General features: G+C 39.6%; 1 protein-coding gene across 1 annotated transcript in view; it reads right to left on the bottom strand.

Moving 5' to 3' along the window:
- hdac7a (histone deacetylase 7a) overlaps positions 1-9,499 on the bottom strand; it is a 57,660-nt gene extending 48,161 nt beyond the window's left edge. Inside the window, exons 1-2 of the mRNA XM_077614879.1 lie at positions 9,103-9,499; positions 8,407-8,480 (exon numbers count right to left, since the gene is read on the bottom strand). The gene's annotated coding sequence lies outside the window, so the exon portion shown is untranslated. The remainder of the gene's footprint in view (positions 1-8,406; positions 8,481-9,102) is intronic.
- Positions 9,500-14,356: the final 4,857 nt, after the last annotated feature.

Below are 14,356 nucleotides of genomic sequence, written 5' to 3'. Positions count from 1 at the left end.
TTTAGCCTGTTAGCATTTTCCCATCGTGCATATTTTGCTTTCTAGACACGACTATTTCCAAGTTTTACACTCAAGTGGTCACTTCTGGGAGTACGACTGAGGTTAGGACGGTTCTTTACCCCAAACACCACAGGAATCAACCCTTGGAAAAACAGATGCATCAATTTCTGACCTTTTCTACCAAGCGTGCATGTCAATTTGAAGAACAAGAACAGACGATTTTACTAGCCAACCGCAACAGGATGCATTTAGCGCAAGAGGTACTATAAATATAAGTTGAATTGATTTGACACTGATAAATGCCCATGGGTTGTTGCTTTCAAAACTTACACGGTGTAAAAGTATATTAGCAGTTCTCTTCAGGCACTTCATTCGGTTCTCAAATTCAAGATTAGAAGACTCGAAAAATTGGTGGGCTCTCGGGGAGTATAATACACAGTGCCCCAGGCATATCAAGTCATCTCACGCACCCTGAGGCAGCACAATTGAGCTGTTTGTTTGGTGGGTCAAAAATAGCCGGCTACTGTTTCAATCATTAGCAGACGTAGCCATGCGCAGGTTGTGTTCACGTAAGGCCCAAGTTGTTTGAGTTTGATTTATTTAAAAAAGGGACATCAGCACATCTTAATGAACATATTCGTATTCATGTTAATGTAAATATGGAAGATTGTAGGCGAGGGCTAATTTCTATTTTCAGTCCTTTTGTGAAGATTGAAGGTGAACGATGAAACATACACACACACACACACACACACACGTAACGTAACGTAGCACAGTTTTAGACAGCGTTGTGATCGCAATTTTGTTCGGCTTTAAGATGATTGGCCAAAGGATTCAAAGAGAGTAGTTCACATGGCAATTGGTATTGAGTTCCAGAATTTATCCGGAATAATCAGGAAATGTGAATAGGCCCATGTTAATAGTGCAAAAGTTTAAATCAGGGGTAGGGAACCTATGGCACGGGAGCCATATATGGCTCTTCTAATGGGTGCATATGGCTCTCTGCTAACCCGTGTGCGGTCGATTTGTCGCCGGTCTTTTGGTCGCCGGTCTTTTGGTCGCGGTCTTTTGGTCGCCCTGACCGCGACAACGGGCGACCAAAAGACCGGCGACCAAAAGACCGACGACCAAAAGACCGACGACCAAAAGACGTGTGAGTGTATAAGAGTTTGTATGTACATGAGTTGTCCCCTTAGGAAGGTACGTCCGTCAGGGTCTTAACAGGTTATCCAAGAAAAAACAATGAAAGTCCGGGAAATTTGGAGCTTTTCTGGAAAAATTACAATTATTGATTTAAAAGGGGGAAAATCAGGAAATGTAATTACATCTATACTCTTCATTTTAATTTGACCCTAAAACAGAAAGTCGGCACTCATGATTTACTTTCCCGGGCCAAACAAAATGATGCGACGGGCCAGATTTGGCCCCCGGGCTGCCACTTTGACACATGTGCTTTAGACCAGGGGTCTCGAACTCAAATTACCTGGGGGCCGCTAGAGGCCAAGTCTGGGTGAGACTGGGCCGCATCAGGATTTCCACAAGAAAAGCACTGATAAAACATTCCAACGTTATCAAATATCTTTATTTTTTAACAAAAAATAATGAATTAAATAAATTAACTTAAAGATGAATAAAAAATAAATCAATCAGTAATACAAAACCAAATAATACTAATGAGCATACAGTAGATATACAATGGCTGGCTAAGTAGAGAAAATGAATTATTTTTATTCCGTTTCAAATGTCTGTATTAACAGCTCTTTAACCTTTAACTTTCTGAACTTGAATGGAACATTGAACATGAAATATTCTGAACACGGCTTCTCTTGCCTACTCCTTGCTGCTAGAGACCTGGCAGCGCTTCTTCTCACAGTCACATTTGGCTTGAGGGAGGAAGCAGTGGAGACCCTCAGTAGAGCTTGAAGATGCTCATCAGTAAGTCTGGACCTGTACTTGGACTTATTGAAGTTCAAGGTGGAGAAGAGCTTCTCACACAAGTATGTGCTCCCAAAAAGGCACATGGTCCGCTTGAACCTTCGGGAAAGTTCAGGGAAGCTGGGGGTCAACTCTCTCAAAAATTGCCCAAGCTTGTCTGCTTCTCCACTCACCTCCCTGAACTTGGCTTTGAGTGCAGAGTGGCACTGCAGGTCAATGAGCTCCATTTGAAGCTCAGGAGGGGCATCTTGCACATCAAAGGAGAAGGGGTCCGCAAAAATTTGAAACGTGGCTTTGTGTGTCTTGAAGTCTGCAAATCTGTGATCAAATTCCTCCTGTAGCTTCGAAATGGCCTCAACATACTTCTCACCACTGAATGGTGTGCCTGCATCCACGAGAGCCTTGCATGCTGGGAAATGGCAAAGGTTTGTCTGAGAGAGCTGGGCTTTCCATAACACAAGTTTAGTGCAGAATGCTCTCACGTTGTCATAGGCAGCACTGACAAGTTGCCCCTGGCCTTGTAGCTTCTTGTTCAGTACATTAAGCTCATGTGTGATATCAACAAGAAAAGCCAAGTCCATGAGCCATTTGGGATCACTTAGCACAGGATCAATCAACTCACAAATGGCGTAGCTAGCTTTGACTGCTGCATTACTGTCTTTGGTAGCCTTCTTGAAGAGATCCTGTTGCCTCAGAAGACGTGTTTTAAGACTGGCAACCTGGTTGGCTCTCTCATCTCCCTGGTATTTTTCGTACTCCTCAGCATGTCTCGTAGTACAATTACGTTTCAAATTGTATTCCTCGTGCACCGCAACTTTTTCAGTGTAAATGAGACACGTCGGGGTGCCCCTGTGTTCAACAAAGAAATATTGCACTCCCCACTTTTCTTGAAACTGTCTGTGCTCATCACCAACCTTTCTCTTCACGGCAGGCTTTGAAAGAGACATCTCTGGGGCTCTGTAATATGTTTTTCCACTTGGAATGAGTCTCGGGTTGATCTTTCACATTCAGTCGCGCGGGTTTGTGGCGCATGTGCACTTTCGCTCTCCGTTTCAATCGCGGAGATGGCTACAGACACTGACACAGGCTGGATCACGGATCATAGCGCCTCATTCAGTTCTATGCTGAGAGCAGCGGAGGAGTGTGCGCGCCGAGCGGAGTGATCGGCCTCACGGCTTCTCCTCCCCCCAGCTGATTGGAGGAATGAATGAATGAGTGAGTGAGCGAGGCACTGGACAGCCCGGCCGATGTCCCGCCCTCCAGAGCCGTATACCTCACCGTGATTGGTTCATTCAGCTCCGAACCAAAGTTCCCTCTAATTTTTTGTTGGTCTGAGCAGAAAGACAATCTCCCTGAGCGCACTGAGTACCAGTGTGAGCGACATCATCGGTACTCGGATGATTCGCCTAAAGACGTTTCGCCGACGGACGTTTGACAGACGGGCAGGTCGCCGAATGGACGTTTCACCGAACGTTCATTCGGCCGAACGGAGGTTTCGCCGAAACGGGATTCGAACGCTCGCCCCGCCGGATCGTGTGTGTACAAGTTTTTCAACCTCGGCCCGCGGGCCATATACGGCCCGTTAGGATTTTTAATCCGGCCCGCCGCCGGTGTTGTCCAAATTATAGTAAAAATCAATGTTCGTCTACCATCAATGGCAGTCCGGGAGTAAGCACCCTTGGGCAGGCAGATGTAGCAGAACCGAGCCGTAAAATGACAGCAATCGGGTCAAATCCATCCTAAAACAGCATTTAATGATTAAATACAAATACTGGATGATATCGCGATGGAGGCAAAAAAACGTCTATAGACGTCCATTCGCCAAACGGCTCAAAATGCTCTCAAATTTGGTCAAATCCAGCTGAAAACAGCGTTTAATAATTAAATACAAATACTAGTATTTGTATTTAATCATTAAACTAACAAATACTAGTAGGCGAATCATCCGGTCACGACATCATCATTGCTCGCTATCGGCACACCAGTATCACACCTGCCACAAGCAGGTGCATGTCAATGTTCCCTCTAATTTTTCATGTAAAACATGCTGTAAAACAAGAAAAACATGAGTGGACAGAGCTACTGCCACTTAAACGGCGCCATCATGGGGAAAGGGGTAAAAAAAAAAAAAAAAAAAAAAAAAAAAAAAAAAAAAAAAAAAAAAAAAAAAAAAAAAAAAAAAAAATCGATCTTTCATATTAAGACGGGGGCCGCAAATTATCGTACCGCGGGCCGCAGTTGGCCCGCGGGCCGCAAGTTTGAGACCCCTGCTTTAGACGTTACAAATCGGCACGTAAATCTAAAATAACAAAAGGGACGGAGAACATTCGAGTCAATTCAGTGGAGCGGCAGTATTTATCAGATGAGCGTGAAGGCACAAACAATACTCAGGTCAGCTGCTTGAAAACCAAGACTAGGAAAAACCGAAACATGAGCGCCGCCACAACAACAGCAGCAATTGTGTCTGTTGTTATCGGCGTCTAAATTTCCCCCCCCCAACAAAACATTCTCAAGTCAAGCGATAAATGTGGAAAGAGTAAATGCAATCGCTCACGTTATGTGATTTGCTTCAAGTCAAACTTTCCTTTGTTACAAGATTGTTGCAAGAATTTTAAGTCTTTCTTTGGGCTTTATGGGGACAGGACTGACTGGTTCCTACATATGCTAAATCTCATCGTCTGCATGTGTACAGCTGAGGCAACATTTTATACATTGTGTTCTACTGAACTTGTTTGTTGTCAGGCTGTGAACGCATTATGAATATGTTGGCTACTAACAATAAGCGCAATCTAGCTAGTGTGCTAGTTTCTAACAACTAGTGCGAGTGCAACACTGCAGAGTTTTCGTGCGCTGTAACGAAAATCCATCCTTAGCTTGTGTTAGCATGTGTTTGTGTTAGCATTCCAAAAACTCTGTTTGCTAAAAGGTGATCTTTTCCATCTCAATAGGAAACTTTTGTTGTAAAGAGGGCAACAAGGCGGGAGAGTAGTTAGCATGGCTGTTTCGCAAGTTCAAGGGTTCAATCCCCGATGGGTCCCGACCTTCCTGTGTGGAGGTTGCATGTTATTGTGCCTGCGTGGGTTTTCTCCAGGTACTCAGGTTTCCTCCCACATCCCATAACATGCATGGTATGGTGATTGAACACTCTGAATTAGCTAGCTAGCTAGCTAGCTATGAGTGTGAGCATGAATTTGTGTCAGTATGCCTTGCGATTGCAAACAAATGTTCCGGCCAATCGTTGATGCCATTACTGAAGAATAGATGGTGGCGCTAATCGTCTAGTCTTCCAATAGTATACAACATGGTTTTTTATTCCTTGTAAAAAAAAAATTCGAACTTTCAGACTACCTCAAAGAACACAAGTAGGAGTTTTGGCGTTTGGCTCCCTCTACAGACTGCAGTATGCGAACGATGCTATAAATATGGTTCATAAATGTATTTTTGATTAAATGTTTGATTTACCAGGCAGAACAATGTATAATTGACAACGAAACATTTATTGTTCAAAAGTTTAAGTGCAGAAACACAATGGAAAATTGCTTAGCATTTCAGACAGAAAGTCCTAATTCGCCATATTACTTGTCTCAGAAATCTATTAAAATATCCCATATTTTGCATGAGACTTGATCAACGTGACAGTATCTCATGACTTTTAACTATTCAAACAATGGGTGGCCTAAAGGAAAACTAATTCAACTGGCGGACAATAGTGAAAGAGCCAGTGTCAATTGCAGTGTGTGGATTGCACATATGTAACCAGATGCTGTAAACCATGGCCATGACTTCACCGACTTTTTTCCACAGGAGCTCACACACATCTCCATACACCCCCATTGAATACGACCGCAATGCAGAGTTAGCATACAGTTGTTCGAGGCTGGTACGGGATGAGCCAACCATCTCTCTCGCACCAGATGTCCATTGTAATATTACATCGTGCGATCACACGGGTTTGCACTTCTCACAGCAGAACACAAAAACAAACAGCTGGCTAGCTCGTTTGCGGCAGGCCCAGCCCAACATTTGGATCTCATACAAGATGTCTTCAAACAAATGATCGGTTGTCTTTCCACCCAATGGGAGAGGTGAGAATAAAGGTCAACCTTCAACGTGCCAATCATAGTTATACTTGCTAGCCTGCCTGTCGACAGATATGTTTTTCCCATATTTTATACTTTTTTTGATCATTTTAAATCGAACATGCCGTATAAGATATTTTGTACGGGATTTTTTTAAGTACGTTTTTTTGTAAAACCGATCTCGATTTACCCATTTAGGCTCTAATCTGGATCGTCTCAGTCACTGGTAGCAGACGAAAACATCATCGTCGACTGCTAATATTGTCATGATATGCGCACACGTTCCCCTTTAACACGTCCGCCTTTTCACTATATAAATATAGCAAGTCAGCAAGCAATGTACGTAGACAGTCAAGCTGTCAGCGTCATATAGCGACATTTACGGAATCTTGAATTTAGTGCATACAAAAGGCGCACCGACTGATTGGGCACCCCGTCCACATTGGGAAAAAAAAAAGGCTTTTAAGTGAGCCCTACGTGAGTAAATATGTGCCCCGTTTTATAGGCTTTTAAGTGCGCACAATGTGAGTAAATATGTGGCGCGTTGTGTTTGTATGGTTTGTTATCGCTTAATAAGCGGAATTGTAATCATTAATAACGGGAGCAATTGGCCGAGGTTGACAGGTATGTAGTAGGTTACGTTCCGAATGGATGTATAGAGACTAAAATCGAACTTTCAAAGTTGAACACCCCCAAAAGTCAGAAGTGGTCTCTTAAATTTTCTACAAAAACACTACATCCCTCAAAGCCAAAACTGGAGGATCCACACCATCATCAGACACAGGCAAATCTCTAATATTAATCATTTATCATGTAGAGCAGGGGTGTCAGACTCGGGTTGGTTTGCGGGCCGCGTTAACGTCAACTCGATTTCATGTGGGCCGGACCATTTTAGATATATTTAGATTTTTTTATAAATGGATTAAAAGAACTGTATTAAAAGCCCTGAATTTTTTTATAGATCTAAAACAATGTTTATTTGAGCTTTTTTTAATATATGTTTAGATTTTACAACATTCTTTTTGAACTAAAAAAAAAAAACAGAAAAAATGAATTTAAAAATTATAATTATTGATTTAAAAGGGGGAAAATCAGGAAATTTAATATACATTTATATTCTTTATTTTGAATTTGATCCTAAAACAGAAAGTCGACACTCATGATTTACCTTCCCGGGCCACACAAAATGATGCGGTGGGCCAGATTTGGCCCCCGGGCCGCCACTTTGACATGTGATGTAGAGAATATTTTTTAAACAAAAGAATGTTTTTTTGTTTTGTTTTTTAATTGGGGATTGTGACTTGAGAAAAAGGTCTGGCTGCCACAATGTACACCAAGAACAGCACAATATATTACCAGTTATATCATTTATTACTTAAATAATTCAAATAAAAGGTAAGGAATTTAAATTACAACTTAAATTTTTGTTTTAAATTTTCTCTCTCATCCTATAGATAACTTAACTTTATTTTTGTAAATCTGGAGTGTTTAGGGTTACTTAATAAAACTTTTTTAATTGTATCAAGAGTTATCAATACTGAAATGTAACCAGATAACATATCTGATATTTTTGCATTTTCTTTCTTAGTTTAAATTAAGCATTGGGGTTTTTATTCACGTAATCTCAAAAATTGTATCAATTGCTTCTCACAGTATCAATGTGGAGTTGAACATGTTACTGTTGTGGCAACTTAGTTTAAACATTGCATGTCGTTTGCTATTCCAATAAAACTCATTGCGAGAGCGTCACAGAACAGATATTTAATTGGCATATTTGCTAAACTAACTCACATTTTTTCAATTCTCACAGCTCTCTCTCCCCTGGACTGTGTGGCTCCAGATTTTTTACCTAGGTCTACAGTGTCTTCTGTGTCTGTGCTTGCTACTGCAACCAAGGAAATTTCCCAAATACGGGATGAAATAAAGTTCTAATCCAATCTAATCTTAGGTTTATTTTCCCAATCATTCCCAAAAAGTAATAACTCCAGAACATGTGGAACGTACATTGCATGAAACCTTGATCCGCACCAGTATTATCGTACCCGCAATAGACAGCAGACATCACTTCATGCACACCCAAATGAAAAACAGAGCGAGCGACAACCGTCTTTCCAAATAGGCCAACACCTGTTCTGTGCTTTTACTGCCTTTCCCTCACAATCTAACCACTTAGATCATCATGCCTGCTGGAAAAAGTGCAGTCACCAGAGGCGTGAAAGAGACTCAAAGCAAAAAAAAAAAGAAAAAACTCAAGATGTCATCCTAAAGGGGGGAGTTTGTGGAGTTGTGGCGTTTTTCCACGTCGACTTCTCAATGTCGACTCATGTGGCCCAGTTTTGATGATGTCAATAGAAATGTTAGAGTCATTGGTTTGCGATGGTCATAAACTTACCTGCCACCTGATGAAATATGTTGGATTGCCCTTGTTTATATCTTTATGATGTTCGCAAAGAGTGCTGATTCCATCTGTGGGGACAAACGTGCAAATTACATGCAAATACAGCTGAGAATGTTGGGATGTCAAAATTTATCAGTGTATTCCCATCACTTTAATAACCGTGAGCCCCTGTCGCCCGTCATAAAAAAAAAAAAAAAAATTTCAAGTTGCAGGCAGTCAAGCAATACTGATAAAAGTTTATGAGATGTTGTTATACTCCCTATTGTACACCTTGGTGGATGCAAATATACACAAACTTGTCTAATATTTAACTCCGGATAGGAGTGAATGAATTACGCAATGTTTGTGCAGGTATTGCTGGGGCGACACAATGAAAGCTGCTTTACTATGCACAATACCTAAACCTGCACTGATGGGGGATCAAGAAGTACATGAAGTTGAACTCAAAACGCTAAAAGAGGAAATCTAAGTAGAAGCTTAGAAGTAAAAGTATGGTTTATCGCATCAAAGTTGAATAATGCTATAAAAAACGACTCTTCTGACGTGACATTGAAGGGCTCACACGCTGCAAGTGAAAACACCTGTGCGCCTCCCCGCTTTGAAAAAGTTTGCAACTCCCGAACGACGTCGCCGAGCAAACGGAAAAAGAACGCGAATCGACTCCCAAGAGTTCGCGCAACGGATCCCTACCTTGGAAGACAACATTCGAACCGTATGAATCCAAAACTCGTTGAGTTAAATCCACCCAAAGTCCGTACATCCGCGGGGAACCTGAAGCGGACTTGACAGTGCTGTTGTCAGCAGGCTTTTACAACGGAGCCGAAGAGGAGGAAGAAAAGAGAGTTGTCGCGGCGAAGTTGCTGAAAGAAAGTCCGGCCCCTCCGGTCCGTCCTCCCCTTCCCCCTTTTCTCATCCTCCGCCTCCGTCGCTCTCCTGCTGACAGAAATAGAAGCCGAGGAAGGCGGGTTCCACCAAAAATAGCCTCGATTCGACGCGGACCCGGATGATTGTTTTCTTCAATGACCTCTTCCCATTGGATGGACGCGACAACCAATCAGCGTGCGTCTCCGTGCAGTCTACTTTTCCAATTAACGCGTGTTGCCATTGACGACTATAGACGTCCAATCTATTTAAACTGGGGGGCAGTGCGATGAAAACAGCCGCCTGATTGGACGCCTATCACCGATGCTGATATTTTTAACTTGTTTTTTCAATATATTTATTGTCGATACTGATCCGATACCGACCCCAACTCTTAATTTTAGACCAGTAAATATAATGTAACTAGCAAATGACAAATCATATTTTTATTGTATTATTGTGACTTAAGTCAGTAACTTTCTTGAATAAATTCACTCATTTTCTGAACCGCGTTTTCCTCATAAAGGTCGTGGGGGTGCTGGAGCCTATCACTCCATCTCGGGGGAGACACCCTGAATCGGTGGCCAGCCAATCGCAGGACATAAGGAGACAAACAACCAAGCATAGCTAAGGAAATTTAGAAGGTTCAACCAGCTAACCTACCCTGCATTTTTTTTGAATTACCCAGAGAAAAGCCACACAAGCCCGGGTAGAAAAAAACATTGGGTAACGAGGGACTTGGCATGGAAACGTGGTATGATACAAACAAAGCAGACGATCCGACCAAGACTAACAAACACACGGGGTTTAAATAGATTGACAAGGGCTGATTATCAATGACAAGCAGCTGGTCGCAAGAAGAAGGGAAGCCTGGAGGGGCACAAGAGGTGAAAAGCAGAGAGACAGGACACACAGGGAAAAAGGTATAATAAAACCAACAAACACCCCAACTAACCCTAACGTGGGTTTTCTCCGGGTACTCTGGTTTACTTCCACCTCCCAAAAACATGCATGCTAGGCTAATTGTAGGCTAAATTGTCTTTAGCTAAGAGTGACTGGTTGTTTGTTTCAGGGTTAGGGTTAAGGTTAGTGCCTGACGTCAGCCGGGATAGGCTCCAGCACCCCCCTCACATCTAACAGTTATTTGTTTCCGATGATTGGCTGACTTTTCATCGTCTTTTCCGATCAAAGCATTCGCCTCAGTCCCCGAGTGGTGCATGTGAGAAATAGCGAAACCAAATGGCGTGACCGTCTACCGCACTGGGGTGCCCCCCGCACGCCAATTTAGCTTCAGGTGTCCCACTGCCGCGGGGGAATGCAAGTTCCTTTCTTAGAACACCTCTCTGCGTGGGTGTGCAGCACCACATTCTAGGCTATGTATGTATATGTGAAAGTGTACACACTCAATCCGTTCAATTACACAATCTGCCGTGAAGTCTGAATCACATCCGGTTTCAAGCTGAAAATAACAAAACCACATGGTGACAGAAAAGTAGTGCAGCAAGCAACCGCCCACAGGGAGAGCGGCACACACACACACAAAGTGCATACACACTCCAAGTAATTCATATTTTCCACAAACATCTAGTTCATACATTTCCTTTACAGAGGAGTTATTCTATTGAATTGAATGCTTTTGTCATTATACAAGTAATGATGAAATTTAAAGCTTCAACACGGAGTGCCTAAACAACCAGAAACAGACAAAATAAATAATGAATAAAATAACAATAAATAATCAATAAATAAGTAATAAATAAATGAGTAGTCATCATAATAAGTAGTCAACAACATAAATAAGTTGGGAGGTGCACAAATAACAGCAACAAACAAATAAATGAACAGATAAATAATCAATAAATAATAATACAAATAAAAATTCAATAAATAATAATACAAATAAAAAATCTATAAATAATAATACAAATAAATAATCAATAAATAATAATACAAATAAATAATCCATAAATAATAATACAAATAAATATTCAATAAATAAGTAGTCAACATAATAAATATGTAGTAGTCAACATAATAAATAAGTAGTCGTCAACATAATAAATATGTAGTCGCCAATATAATAAATATGTAGTTGTCAACATAAATAAGTAGTCGTCAACATAATGAAAAAGTAGTAGTCAACATAATAAATAAGCAGTCAACATAGATAAGTAGTCAACATGGATAAGTAGTCAACATAGATAAGTAGTCAACATAGCTAAGTAGTCAACATAGCTAAGTAGTCAACATAGATAAGTAGTCAACAGATAAGTAGTCAACATAGATAAGTAGTCAACATAGATAAGTAGTCAACATAGATAAGTAGTCAACATAATAAATAAGTAGTCAACATAGATAAGTAGTCAACATGGATAAGTAGTCAACATAGATAAGTAGTCAACATAGCTAAGTAGTCAACATAGCTAAGTAGTCAACATAGATAAGTAGTCAACAGATAAGTAGTCAACATAGATAAGTAGTCAACATAGATAAGTAGTCAACATAGATAAGTAGTCAACATAATAAATAAGTAGTCAACATAGATAAGTAGTCAACATACATACGTAGTCAACATAGATAAGTAGTCAACATAGATAAGTAGTCAACATCGATCAGTAGTCAACATAGATAAGTAGTCAACATTGATAAGTAGTCAACATAGATAAGTAGTCAACAGAGATCAGTAGTCAACATAGATAAGTAGTCAATATAGATAAGTAGTCAACATAGATAAGTAGTCAACATAGATAAGTAGTCAACATAGATAAGTAGTCAACATAGATAAGTAGTCAACATAGATAAGTAGTCAACATAGATAAGTAGTCAACATAGATAAGTAGTCAACATAGATAAGTAGTCAACCTAATAAATAAGTAGTAGTCAACATAACAGTTACATTGTCTTGTTTTTCTTTTCAGTATATACAAAATATGATAAGAAGCAAAGAGCCACATGTTTGCCGCCCCTGCATTAGCCAATTCAGGGCCGGTTGCGGTCCACTTTTCACGAATTTGTCGCCTCCCATTTGTTGCAACAAAGCTCTTGGAAGTGCTGACAACCTTGGTTAGCAAGCTCGATAGCATGTCGCGGTGAAGCAAGTGGATGACTCCCATTTCCAGCTTGTTTGGAAACAACGTTTTATTGACGGCATGCGTGAAATTAAATCACGGCGTCCATGGCGTAGGATGGATGGGCTCGATGTGCAAAGATGACTACGGAGGTAGAAAGGGGAAGAAAGAAATGAAAAGTGGGGGGAAAGACAGAGGGAGGTTGAGAGCACTATAATAATGTTTGGCCTTGGCCTGCCAGCGGGGTCTTTCCCCTTAAGAAGCCAACAGGAATGTAAAGAATGCAGCATGAGAAGAAAAGTTGAGGAGCCAATGGAGGGGGTCGACTGGGCGTTTGGAAGACACAAAGGGGGGAAAATACCAAGAAAGAGGAGTGGATATATATTTTGGTTGATTAACCAATATATATATATATATATATATATATATATATATATATATATATATATATATATATACATATATATATATATATACATATATACATATATATACGTATATATATACGTATATATATATGTATATATATATATATATATATATATATATATATATATATAGATATATATATATATATATATATATATACATATATATATATATACATATATATATATATATATATATATATATATATATATATATATATATATATACATATATATATATATACATATATACACATACACATACATATATATACATATATATATACATATATATGCATATATATATACATATATATATACATATATATGTATATATATGTATATATATATATATATGTATATATATATGAGAGAGAATGAGGGTGTGCTCAGAATCAATTGAAGACCCCCAATCAAGACTTAACTTTTACTTTCATTAAAACTCCATATAACCATATATATTTTTTTTATATTATATATATATATATATATATATATATATATATATATATATTCATTATTATTATTTTATTTTTTATGTCATATATATTTTATATATATACATACATATATATATATATTTTTTTAATTTACGTTTTATATATATATGTTCATACATATATATATTAATTATTATTATTGTTATTAGTTTTTCTTTATTTTTTATATTATATATATATTCACATATATATATATATATATATTCCTACATATATATTTTTAATTATTATTCATTTATTTATGTTTTTTTGATTTATATATATATATATATATATATATATATATATATATATATACATACATACATGTACAATCCCCCAAAACTGCAAGTGACAAAGAAATGAAATTGGTAATACCGAGATGTTGCCACTTATCATTTAAGCATCATATTTTGCCTACAAATGCAAATGAGAAGCACGACTTGTTCAAAAGCATAAAAAACTAGCTAGTCAACATATGTAAACTAGTAAAATTACATCTGAATTGCAATAAAACGAAAAGATTTGCAGCCATTAGGAATCGTTAAAGATGTGAGCCCAAAACCACCAGCGGGTCACGGGTCAAGAGGGGTGACGGGGTCAGAGTGGGCCCAGCAGCTCTACTTAGAACAGGATATCCTGTGAGGAAAACCCATCTGTCTCCCTCTTACGCACTCTCGTTCGGCCTCTTAATGTCGCACGGAGGGCACGCAGAAAAAGCGAGGTGTAACCTTTCACTTGGCGCACCAGAGAAAACACAAGCTGAGAAACCCTGCTTTCATCAATCATCGCTGACACCGACCAATGACACCGATGTTTGCCCGCGGTCCCTTTCCGCAACGGGCTGACTTGGCGGGCCGCGTACGTCTATCGGCTCCCGCGCAAATCTCTTTCGCCACCAAGATAAATTTCCTCGCTGAGACAACAAAGTAACGCTATCTTATCTTGGCAGACGGTCCGTGCGTATCCCACTCGTGGTGGAAAATTAAAATCATCCGGTTGGGCATGACAAAATACTGCCCGTCTCCCAGTGGCGGTCCGTGCATTTCCTAGTGAAGCCTTCAGCAAAAACTATTTCATGGCTATAAAACCTCTACTGCAGCTACTT

The sequence above is a fragment of the Stigmatopora argus genome, chromosome 1, assembly GCF_051989625.1.
Source record: "Stigmatopora argus isolate UIUO_Sarg chromosome 1, RoL_Sarg_1.0, whole genome shotgun sequence".
Classification (NCBI taxonomy): domain Eukaryota; kingdom Metazoa; phylum Chordata; class Actinopteri; order Syngnathiformes; family Syngnathidae; genus Stigmatopora; species Stigmatopora argus.
The sequence above is the reverse complement of the archived record's forward strand: the minus strand, read 5'-3'. Positions and strand labels throughout refer to the sequence as shown.